Below are 11,248 nucleotides of genomic sequence, written 5' to 3'. Positions count from 1 at the left end.
TTATGACCAAAACGGGGAAATGTGGACAGAAAAGGGGTCACGTGTTATACTTGACAAGCTCAGGAGACTGAAAATAAGCACAGAGGATGGTGTGAACATAAAAATCCCTAACTAAGGTGGGCCATGGCGGGGAGTCACATCTCTTGAGCTTCCTCATTAAGTTAATATGTGCCTTTTCAATGGGCCTGTTCTTTGTCCTTCTGTACCTACGAGAACATCTTTAATCCTTTTTTTCAGACCAGAGCTAGAAACTGCAAAATTCCTCATTATCATGCTTGTCTCCTGATTACCATCTCTATGTGCTGTAAAGAGCAAACTGTTAGTTATCCTGCACCCACCCACCCGCTTAATCTATCACCAATGGATTTCATGTAACCTTCCTCCTTTGATTTTATGTATAAAATAAACTGCACACTGCCATTTTGCGGAGCATTTTCTCAATCCATTGAGATTTTGCTTCCCGGCAACTGTCGACAGTTTGGCTCAAATAAACTCTTACAAGTTTTCTCTTAGGCTGGATGTTTTTCGTCAACAGCTCTAAGCCCCCTCTCCAGCCCAGCCTGCTCTCCTGCTTATTGTCGCACGGTGTCTCTGGCATGGCCTGCCGGGTGCCTCAGTGAGGCCTCAGCTTCATGATGCTCCCACCAGGACCGCCTTCTTCCCCACCCCCTGCCCTGCCAGCCAAAGTCACTGTGAACAGGGTCACCATGCTCAGAAATCGTAAGTTGGGATCTGAAATAGCTGTAGGATCTCATGGTTGGGTCTACATTCTTTCACTTGGTCATTTAACAAACACTTATTGAGAGTCTACCATGTGCCAGGCACGGCCTGGGTGCTGGCAACACGAGAACAGGCCAGTGTCTGCTCTGATGGAGCTGGCGACACACAGACAAGTCGGCAATATAGCAGGGCAAGGGGACAGTGACTGCGGAGGTGACGTTGGCGCAGAGACTTGGATGAAGTGAGGAGTGAATCGTGTGGGTATCTGGAGAATAGGAGTCCAGGCAGAGGGAACAGCATGTGCAAAGGCCCTGAGGCATGTGTGCTTTGGCAGATTCCAAGGACAGCAAACAGGCCAGGAGGGCTAGAACTGAGTGAGTGAGAGGGGAGTAGTAAGAGACAGACTCAGACAAACAGCAAGGAGCTGGATGGTGTAGGGCCTCACCGGTCACCAGAAGGGCTCTGGGCTTAGGTCTAGTGCAATGGGAAGTCATGGGCTGTCCTTGAGCAAAGGAATGACGTTATGTCATTGACATTTTTGTAATCTCTCTCTTGTTTCTGTGTGGAGTATAAACTGTAGGAGGACATGCGCAAAAGCGAGGTGACTGGTGAACGTGTGTGGCTCTGCCCTCAGGTCCCTGGCTCTCACCCGGACTGCGCACTGCACTCAGAAAATGTCTGCTGCTCTCATTCGGAAGGTAATGCCAGTGGACCCGCTGCATGACCAGTTTAGAACTGGGTACCTGCACCAGACTTCAGCCTCTTGGTTGTGTGTTGTCCATGATGGTCCCTAGTGGCGCCACTTTAGTTGTCACAAGCTGAGCTCCTCCTGGGGCAGGCCCTTGCGTGTGCTGGTTTAAATGTCTGATCTCGCGTCCCACAGCCGTTCTCACGTCTGGCTCCTTCCTTACTCCGGGTCTTAGCCTTAACGTGAACCCTCAGTGACATGTCCTCTGTCACCCTATGTAAGTAGACCCCCCTGTCATTCTCTGTCACTGCGCTCTGTCCATTTTCATGGCACTTAGTCCTTGTCACATCCATCATGCGCTTGCTTTCCAATCTGGCCTGCCTCCCCCCGCTAGGTGGAAGGACCACGGCTGCCATCTCGTAGCCACGAGGAGAAGAAAAGAGATCCCAGGGTGCTGCCCAGAAGTCCTGACCATCAGGTCGGACACCATCGACCTCCAGACTTGTTGTCAAGTAAGGAGGTCATAAGCCCCAGTGTTTAGGCCACTTTTGCTGGGTGTTTTGTTAGTTGCAGCCAAAAGCACCTCAACGGACACACCCCATTTTACAGAAGGGAAAACTGAGTCTCAGACTAGTGACGTCACTGGAAGACCCATCTCTGCCTTCCCCTTGCTGTTCTCACCACCACCAGGCCTTCTCTCCCCTTGGCAACACAGGGTTGTCCTTTAAGGCCTTCCCAAGCCTTCTCTTCCAGGAAACCTCTGATGCCACCAACCATTGGGTCTCTCTCCTCCCCAGGGGGTGTTGGTGAGGGTTCAGTAGAACCAGCCATACAGGGGACTGAGGGTGGGGTGGGGGTGGGGAGTGCAGGGAGCCCTGGGAGTGACAGTTGCTTTCAATGCCTAGAGAAAGAGAGGACTTCAACATTTGCATTGTAAAAAGCCATGACTGTTTTTCATGTGGCAATTTGTTTCTAAGTATTCTATTTCCTGCTGAGCGTGTGCCAAAGAAGCAGCTCATTCTTCTAGCATCTTCAGAGGTAGCCCCATGCCCTGGGACACTCTGGGTCTGCAGGGCATCGGTGCTTACTTAGAGATCACAGCCTGAGGGCGCTGCGGCTGCTCTGGGCCCAGCTGCGCTAACTGGCTGTGGCCCTGGGCACATCCCCCCTCTCTGAGCCTCCCATGCTTCCCCGGGAAACGGAGGCTGTTGGACTCAGCAGATCTTCCTGTCCCAGTCTTTGGGGACATCATTCTGGGGGTCCTGAGGAATCAAGGAACTTCCTGTGGACTTCTGAGTCCATTTCTCTAGTCAGCTGCACTCTCCCCAGGAACTGAGAGACTTGGAGGGCCCAGGATGACGTGGAACCTCCTGAAATGGGCTATCCTGGGGAACCGCCATCTGTGCCCCATTTTCCTCTCTTGTTTTCCATCAGATCCTCTCAAGGACCCTGGGATATAAGGCAAGAATAGTCTTCAACAGATTGTGCTGGGACAACTAGGTATCCATATGGAAAAGAATAAAGTTGGACCCCTACCTCACACCATATACAAAATTAACCCAAAATGGATCAAAGAGCTAAATATAAGAGCTGAAACTGTAGAACTCTTAGAAGAAAACATAGGGATAAATATTTGTGAGATTAGATATGACACCAAAGGCACAGGCAACAACAACAAAAATAGATAAAGGGCACTTCATGAAAATTATAAACTTTTGTGCTTCAAAGAGCATTATCAAGAAAGTAAAATGACAACCCACAGACTTGAAGAAAATATCTGCAAGTCTTGTATCTGAGAAGGGACTTGTATCTAGAATATACAAAGAACTCTTACAACTCAACAATAAAAATACAAAGAACCCTATTGAAAATGGGCAAAGGACTTAAATAGACATTTCTCCAAAGAAGACGTACAAGTGGTTACTAAGCACGTGAAAGGATGCTCAGCATCGTCAGTCCAGGGAACACAAATCAAAACCACCTCACACCCACTAGGACGGCTGGAATGAAAACGATGAACAATGCACGTTGGCTCGTGAGGATGTGAAAGCTTGGAACTCTCACACACCGCTGGTGAGAGCGTAAAATGGTGCAGCTGCTTCGGGAAGCAGTCTGGCAGTGTCTCAAAAATGTAAATATAGAGTCACCACATGACCCAGCAATTCCACCCCTACGAGGATGCTCAGGAGGGCTGACAACATATGTCCACACAAAACCGTGAACATGAACGTTCACAGCGATATTATTCATGATAGCCAAGAAGTGGAAACAACCCAAGTGTCTACCAACTGGTGAACAGATAAGCAAGACGTGGTCTAGCCATCCAACGGGATAGTATTTGGCAATAAAAAGGAGTGAAGTGCTGACTCACGCTGCCACATGGAAGAACTGAAAACAAGATGCTCCGCGCCAGCAGCCAGACACACACTGTACCGCCTCATTTGTATGGACGTCCAGAATAGACAAGTGCCAGTGATGAGTGGTTACCAGGGGAGCGGGGAACGGAGGGAATGGGAGTGACTGCGAATGGGCGAGGGGTTTCTTCTGGGGATGATGGAAAGTTTCTGGAATTAGCGGTGATGGTTGCACCATCTTGTGAATATACTAAAAATCAACCTTGTGACTATGCTAAAAGTCATCTTGGGAATATATATATTTAAAAAAAAAAATTTGCCGGAGCACTCTCTCTCTCCCCCCACATCCGCTGCCCCCACTCCATCACCCCTGAATTGAAGCCATGGCCATGAACTAGCCTCACTGCTCCCTCTGTGCCCCACACAGCACCCAGGGTGCCCCTTTCAAAATGCAAATCCCACAGTGCCCGCCTCCTAGATAAAGCATTCCAGGGGCTTCCCACCGCACTTGGCATCAAATTCAGTTCTCCTGTGGCCTATGGGGCACTGAGCGCTTTGTCCCCCGCCTGCCTGTGACCTCACCTCGTCCCACTTCCCCATCGCTGTGGTCCTGGCCCTTCTCAGTTCCTCCAGCTCCAGGGTTTGTTCCCCCTTTGGGGCCTTTCATGTGCTGCTGTCTCTGCCAAGGGAACAGTTCCCACAGAGCTCGCGTGGCCGGCTCCCATGGCGCCTCCTCAGACAGGGCCCCTGCCCCCGCAGCCTGTCTGACCGGACATCCTCGCCCTGCCCACCTCCTCCATGGCGCTGTCGCTGCCTGCATTTACCTTGCACACCACGTGCGTGCTCGTTACGGACCTCTCCCCACCTCGAGAACGTTAGCTCCCTCAGAACAGGAATCTAGCACGGCGCCTGGCACGTAGTAGGATCTCAACAGTGTGTCAAATGAATCAACACATCGTCGTGCACCTTTCCGGGGGCCGTTGTGGTCCTGAGCCTCAGCTTGCTAGTCCGTAGAATGGGACCTCACAGGACCAGGTGTGGGAACTTGGTGAGATGACGCATGTAAAGCCCCGGGTAAGACGACCAAGTAGGAGGGACTTCTTTTGTGGTTGGAGGGGAATATTTGATGCTACAGTAGATGGGCTCCCATAGGAAATTTTAGGTGTAGGTCCCCAGAATCAAAGGCTCGGCCACTTGTGGACTTGGTGTTGCATCATCACAAGTCACAACCCAAGGAGCGAGTGTCCCAGGCAGAAAACATACCTGACTCCTGTCCGTGTCCCGGCAGGACCACTGCGAGCCAGGCCCAGTCCCAGCCCTCAGGGCCCATTTCCCTGGTGGCCACTGAAAAACGGGTCCTCCCGGGAAGCCGTGAAGACCAGCACAGCGCTCCCTGGAAGCGCGTCACACACCTTGCTGTGGGCTTTCTTGCCTGGATCAGGCAGGGGGAGGCGGGATTCCCACTTCTGGGAAAAGAAAAGGACCATTTGGAAAGCGTCCACTTTCGCAGCCCGGCCGTGGGAAACCAGTGACCACGCCGTCTGCAGCTGAGCCCGGGCAGCTCTAAGGCCAGGCCACATCTGGCCAGTGTCTGAAAACAGCACTGCTGCTCAGAAGGCCGGCCTGGGCTGGCATCCAGGCCTGCTGTTCTAAGAGCCGCAGGGAGCGGGGTCACTGGGGAGCATCTGCCATCTGCAGCCTGGTGGCCGCCGGCCCCATAAAAACACAGGCAGGTGCGTCTCACTGATTGGGTGACCCCGGGCAAGTCGCCTGAACCCACCTCTTCTCTTTCCTCTGCTGGAGGACGGAGCTCAGCCGAGTGCCCTGCCACTGGTCTGCCCGGGAAGGACCCATGACTGTGGGAGGGCTCGGGGTGGTGTCCTGGGGCTCGGGGCGGTGTCCTGGGGCTTGGGGGGGGGGTGTCCTGCAGTGTGGCAGCCACGCCTCAATCTGACTCCATTCCTCAGCTGTGCCGCCTCGGGCAGCTCGCTAACCTCTCTGAACCTCTCTCCTCATCTAAAGCTCCACTCCACAGCGCTGTCAAAAGGCACGGGAGGTATATCATGACGCCCACAGAAAAACAGTCAGAAATTATAGGAAAATCGTCAACATCAGGATAGGAAAAACTGTTTTGGATAAGACAGAAAAAGTACAAACCACAAGCGAAAGGAATCAATTTGCTTAAAATTTTAAACTTCTGAGTAAAAATGACCAACCACAAAGTGAAAGGATTAGTCAAAGACAGGTAGTAGGTGTTTACAATACATGTAATGAACAAAAAAGATCGATAAACAGAATATTGTAAAGAATTCCTATAAACCAAGGAGGAAAAAACAAATAACTGAATGAAAATAGGCAAAGCGAACAAAAAAAAAATCACAGAAGAGGAAACACAGAGAGCCAAGACACAAATGAAAAAGCGCTCGGCTTCATGTTTGCAGGGAGATGTAAATTAAAGCAAGATACTCCTTTGCTCCCATCGGATTGTCAAAGTTTCAAAGTCTGGCCGTACAAGCGCTCAGAAAATGTGAAGCAACAGGTGCACTTATGCACAGGTGAGGTGTACAGACTGGTGCGACCACTGGTGCTTTGGCACCATCTGGAAAATGTGAAGATATGTATGTCACATGGACCAACAATTCCACCCTTACGTGCCTACCCTGGAAAATCCTGGGTGCCTACATACCAGGAGAAAGGTGTTGCTAGGTATATGTTAATAGAATAATTGCAATAACCCCGAACTGGAAAACAACCTAACTGTCCATCAACCGTACGTAGATGGGAGGGGTCAGCAAACTTTTCCTGCAAAAGGCCAGGTGGTAAATATTTGGGCTTTGCGCTCTGTGCCACACACTCTGTGCCACAGCTACGCAACTCTGCCTGAGCACAAAAGCAGCCAGAGACAATATGTAAGTGAACGGACATGACTGTGTTCTAATAAAACTTCATTTACAAAGAACAGGCATGGGGTTGGAGTTGGCCTGTCGTTTGCAGGCCCCTGGTAGAATGATTATACAAATTGTGGTACATTCATACAATGGAATAATAGTCAGCAACAAAAACATTACACAATAACATGGATGAATCTTAAAAACATATTTTTGTGCTAAAGAAGTCAGATACAAGAGGATACATACTTCTGACTCTCTTACAGAAAACTCAAAGGCGGTCAAAATGGAAGTGGAGTGTTGAGGGACGCACACCTAGGGAACCGTGAAAAACATCAATGATGTGATCACGAGAGTCAGGACAATGGTTACCTTAGGCAGGGATGGAGAGGGGGTTGAGGGTTCTGGGGGGGCGGGCGGGCGCACCGACCATTTTCTATTTTTTGACCTGGGTGGTGGCTACACGGATATGCATTTTAGAACAATTCATTAAGCTGGACATTCGTATTGCATGTACTTTTCTCAATGTGTATTAGTTTTCACCCAAAAAAAGGTTTTAAAAAGATGAGCCCTTCCAATGTTTGTTCTCACAGCCCAGTGGGCTTCCCTGGAGAGTGAGAGGTGTTTCCGGAGCAACTTTCTCTGGTGAGTGTACCTGCCGAGGGCCAGTGGAGCGCTTCCCGGGTGAGAAGCAGGAGAGGGAAACAGTCACTGAAGCCCTGAGGAAACTCCCCGGAGGCTTCATACTGCGCCGGGCGGGAGAAGAGGCGGCTTGGGCTCAGGCGGCCCCATCCTATTTGAGGGGCAAGCCCTAGGGTTAAAGCCAAAATTTAGTGTCCGAGCCAGAATGGGAAAGTGAAGTGGCACCTCCATGGTCAGCCGCTTTGGGTTCTTTTAACACTGAGCTGGGGGTGACAGGGTTTTGAGGGGCTGTTTCCCTGGTTACATAGACCTACTCTTCCTAGTCCTAGGGGCAACTCGTGGCAAACGTTAATTGTGTACCCACATGTGTGTGTGTGTGCAGGTGCATCTGTGTACACGCCAAGCACTCCAAACAGGCCTTTCCGATACCCACAAGATCGCCCAGCGTTAAAATTATTTTGAAAAACGTATTGGCAACCAAGGACCAAAAACATGTCCCAACTCTTATCCCAATATTTCTACATCCAAGGTTATTTCCTCAAATGTAATCCTGAAATTAAGTTTACTCAGAAAATGTTTCATCCCTATGTAATCAACGCTGGTGAAAACTGGGAAACGACGAAGCGTTCAAAAATAGAAAATAATTAAATAAACCAATTCCAGACACATAATGAATTATATTATGATCATTAAGATTCTATTTAGGGAAAGTTGATAATAAGGAGAAAAACAGGGTACGAAACTGAAATTACGGGGTGATTACAACTGTGATGACAACAAAACCTCATACGCAGAAAAAATCAATGGAAGGAAATCCAATAAAATGGTAAAGAGTTATCTTTAGGGGATGGATTAAAATGAGGATGACATTTTTTCCTTACAATTTTCATGAAGGAATTCTCCCAAATTATCAAAACAATCTGATTATTTTTTTAAATGTAGAAACGTCAGTGAATATAAATACACGTAAGGGAGGTAAAAATCATGAAGTGTGGCTTTATAGGACAGGAGAGTCAAAAGGGAAACTGAGGCACCGAGCGGACAAGAAGAGAGGAGCTGCGAATGTTGAGTCCTTATGGCTCATATCTCACCCCTGGGCAGCTAGTGGGTGCCAAAACCAGGGTTTATGTGCAACCCCGTCAACTCCACATCTGTGCCCTGACCCACTGACCGCCTGCCCCCCAATTGTCACCATATCATATTATCATCACTGTTGTCATAATTGTTATCCATTTCCTCAATTCAAACCGCCCCCGCCAACACACACACTTCAACATTGCTGAAATCAAGGATTCATCTACAATCAACGCTGTCATAGAATCAAGGAGATATTGTTAACTGCTGCTTTTTATTGAGTGGTTATTATGTGCTAGGGATGGTACATGATTCATTAACTTCCTACGCAAGTCTCTAAAGGCGGCGTTTCAGGTACTACTTCAGGGATGAAGAAACAGTCAGGGAAATGAGTAACACGCCCAAGGCCACTCAGGAAGTAGATGGATGAGCCAGGACGTCCCCACTGAGCGTCATGCCCTCTCGCCTGTCTCCCCCAAAACATCCCTGCATTGCCGCTGCACTGCCTTACTCTGCACCCTCCCCTTGGTCAGACCAGGTCCCCCCACCACATAGGGGGCTTCCACCTCTGCCTCGCCAAACGCACACAGCGAAAGGCAGAGCAGTTCTCTGTAGATATGGGATAAATCATTCTAAATCGGCTCCTCAAATCTTCTGGGGCCACCCATCCTCCACGGGCAGTCCGTTGGTTTCCAGCAGCGTTGACTCTACACCTTCCGTAGACATGTGACTTAAGCCTGGCCAATCAGAACATCACATTCCTTTAATCACAGTGATTGAGATTGAGCACCTGACACAAGCAGAGCCAATGAGATGCCTTGTACCTTTCTGTGAATTTAAGAAATATACCGTGGCTCCTTCTACCTAGAGAGGAATGAGACAGAAGGCGAAAGGGCTGGAGCTGCAGCTGTATTGTGACATGAGGCCTGGTAATGGCGTCAACACCGAGGGAGCAGAGCAAAGAGGAGGTAGAGAAAGAAACTGGGTCCTGGATGAAGCCATGCCAAAGGGTAATCATACCCCACTTTTGCTGGTTTAAGTAAGATGTTCTCTGCTAAAAATCTTCAACAGAAATCTGGTAATACTGTCCAAACTTCACCACTGGGCATCCAAGGCCTCTCGGATCTGGCTTCAGCCTGCAATTCCAGCTTCCAGGCTCTGCACATCTTCCTGTAATCCAGCGCTCCCTCTGCTTCACATCACTCTCCCTTCAGCAACAAGCCAGCCATTCTCCTTCTTAGAAGCTTTTGTATATGCTGTGCTTTCCTCCTCCAACGGCATTCTTCCCTCCACCACCCATCCACAATAGTAGTACAACTTCCTACCAGCCCTCAGATGTCCAAAGTGGGTTCCCATCACTAGGGATACCAAGATCAAAGGCCCTCAGAGGAGACGTTACAGATAATTCAAGGCATCAGATAGGGTTTGGTTCAACTCAGGGTTTCTCGGGTCTGGGAGTCGATGGCCACCTGTGTCAGAATCACCAGGGGGTGATTGTCAAAATGCAGTTCACAGATCTAAACTGCAGCCCAGACCTATGGAATCAGAATCGCTGGGGATGGGCTCCAGGACTCTGCCCCTCTTTCCCAATCTCCACGTGACTCTAATGCTTCCTACCTTTTGAGAGCTCGGACCTAGAAGAATGTCAAGTCATTAACCCTGCAACATTACCAAGCCTGGATGCTTATCAGGGTCTCCACTGGCCCTCCCACCACCTCTCCTCTCATGGAAATTCCTGACTTCCATCGTTTTTTTCCCTGTGAACTCTGATACTTGGAAATGATTGCTATTCTGTTTTGGTTGAGAAGAAAGGGTTCGTTGTAAAGATTTTATACGATGGAGCTCTGCTGCCTCACCTGTTCCCAGAAGCACTGTGTGTGTGTGTGTGTGTGCACGCACACCTTCAATACTCTAAAAATAATGGTGCTCAGTGCTTCTCCAAGAATGGGGTGTGTGACTCCGCTTAACACAGATCAAGCCTCCATGCTTTTCCCTATCCCGTTCCCTCTGCCACGAATGCCATTTACTTTTGCATTCTTTTAACACACATTCATCTAACATCTGTGTGCTGTCTACCTGCTGCGTGCTGCGGAACTGAGATTAAAAACACTCAGCCCATGTCTGCAAGGAGCTCAGTCCATAGGAGAGATGGTTGCATAATAATCTGGTAAATGCAAAACACTGAGACACATGCATCCAATGTGGTGCCATCAGTTGAAGGTAATCTGAATCACAACCCAGAAACTTCTTTTTAATGCATCATTCTGCATTCATTTTTAAGTCTAGGGTGAGTTGAGTGACAAATTACAGAGATCTCTCCCAAATGCCTTTCAACTCACAGCCAAATCAGTTCAGCAAATTACATGTAATCAAAGAGGAAAGCAATACATACTGCAACAGCATTAAAGAGTGGAGCAGATTCATTATGTATTTAGCATATTCGGTCCAATTTGCAGAAAGTTCAGAGGAAAACAGGCTTTCACATGTAAACAGTGCCTCTGATGGACTCCCAGGTGCGGGCAGGTCAGGCACTGGTTGCCTCCCCACCCGCTCCGGCCCAGCCGGCCCAGGCCAGCCCCAGGAGTCAGGGCTTCACTCCCAAAGGCAGTGCTGATGATCTCACAAGCCCTTTCTACTTGGAAATTCTATGGGAGATGAGAGAAGTGAGCAGAGGGAAGGGGAGAGAGAGGAGAGAGAGGAGAGAGAGGAGAGAGAGGAGAGAGAGAGACCACTTCCCCACTGGTGTCTCCTCTTAGAAGGGCACTAATCCCATCATGAGGGCCCCACCCTCATGACTCATCCAACCCTTATTACCTTCCAAAGGCCCTATCTCCAAATACCATTCCATTGAGGAGTAGAGCTTCAACATATGAATTTTGGGT

The 11,248-nt window shown here is 49.1% G+C and overlaps 1 long non-coding RNA gene across 2 annotated transcripts; it reads left to right on the top strand.

Moving 5' to 3' along the window:
* The first annotated feature begins 464 nt into the window (after nucleotides 1-464).
* LOC109380213 (uncharacterized) lies at nucleotides 465-2,990 on the top strand. 2 transcript variants are annotated; one of them, XR_002123410.1, is made up of 4 exons: nucleotides 465-720; nucleotides 1,289-1,418; nucleotides 1,803-1,920; nucleotides 2,843-2,990. It is a non-coding gene; the product is annotated as an uncharacterized LOC109380213 (long non-coding RNA). The 2 variants fall into 2 exon arrangements; XR_002123409.1 differs by having other exon boundaries at nucleotides 465-1,418.
* The last annotated feature ends 8,258 nt before the right edge of the window (nucleotides 2,991-11,248 follow it).

Source organism: Hipposideros armiger, unplaced genomic scaffold, assembly GCF_001890085.2.
Source record: "Hipposideros armiger isolate ML-2016 unplaced genomic scaffold, ASM189008v1 scaffold_33, whole genome shotgun sequence".
NCBI classification, from domain to species: domain Eukaryota; kingdom Metazoa; phylum Chordata; class Mammalia; order Chiroptera; family Hipposideridae; genus Hipposideros; species Hipposideros armiger.
The sequence above is the reverse complement of the archived record's forward strand: the minus strand, read 5'-3'. Positions and strand labels throughout refer to the sequence as shown.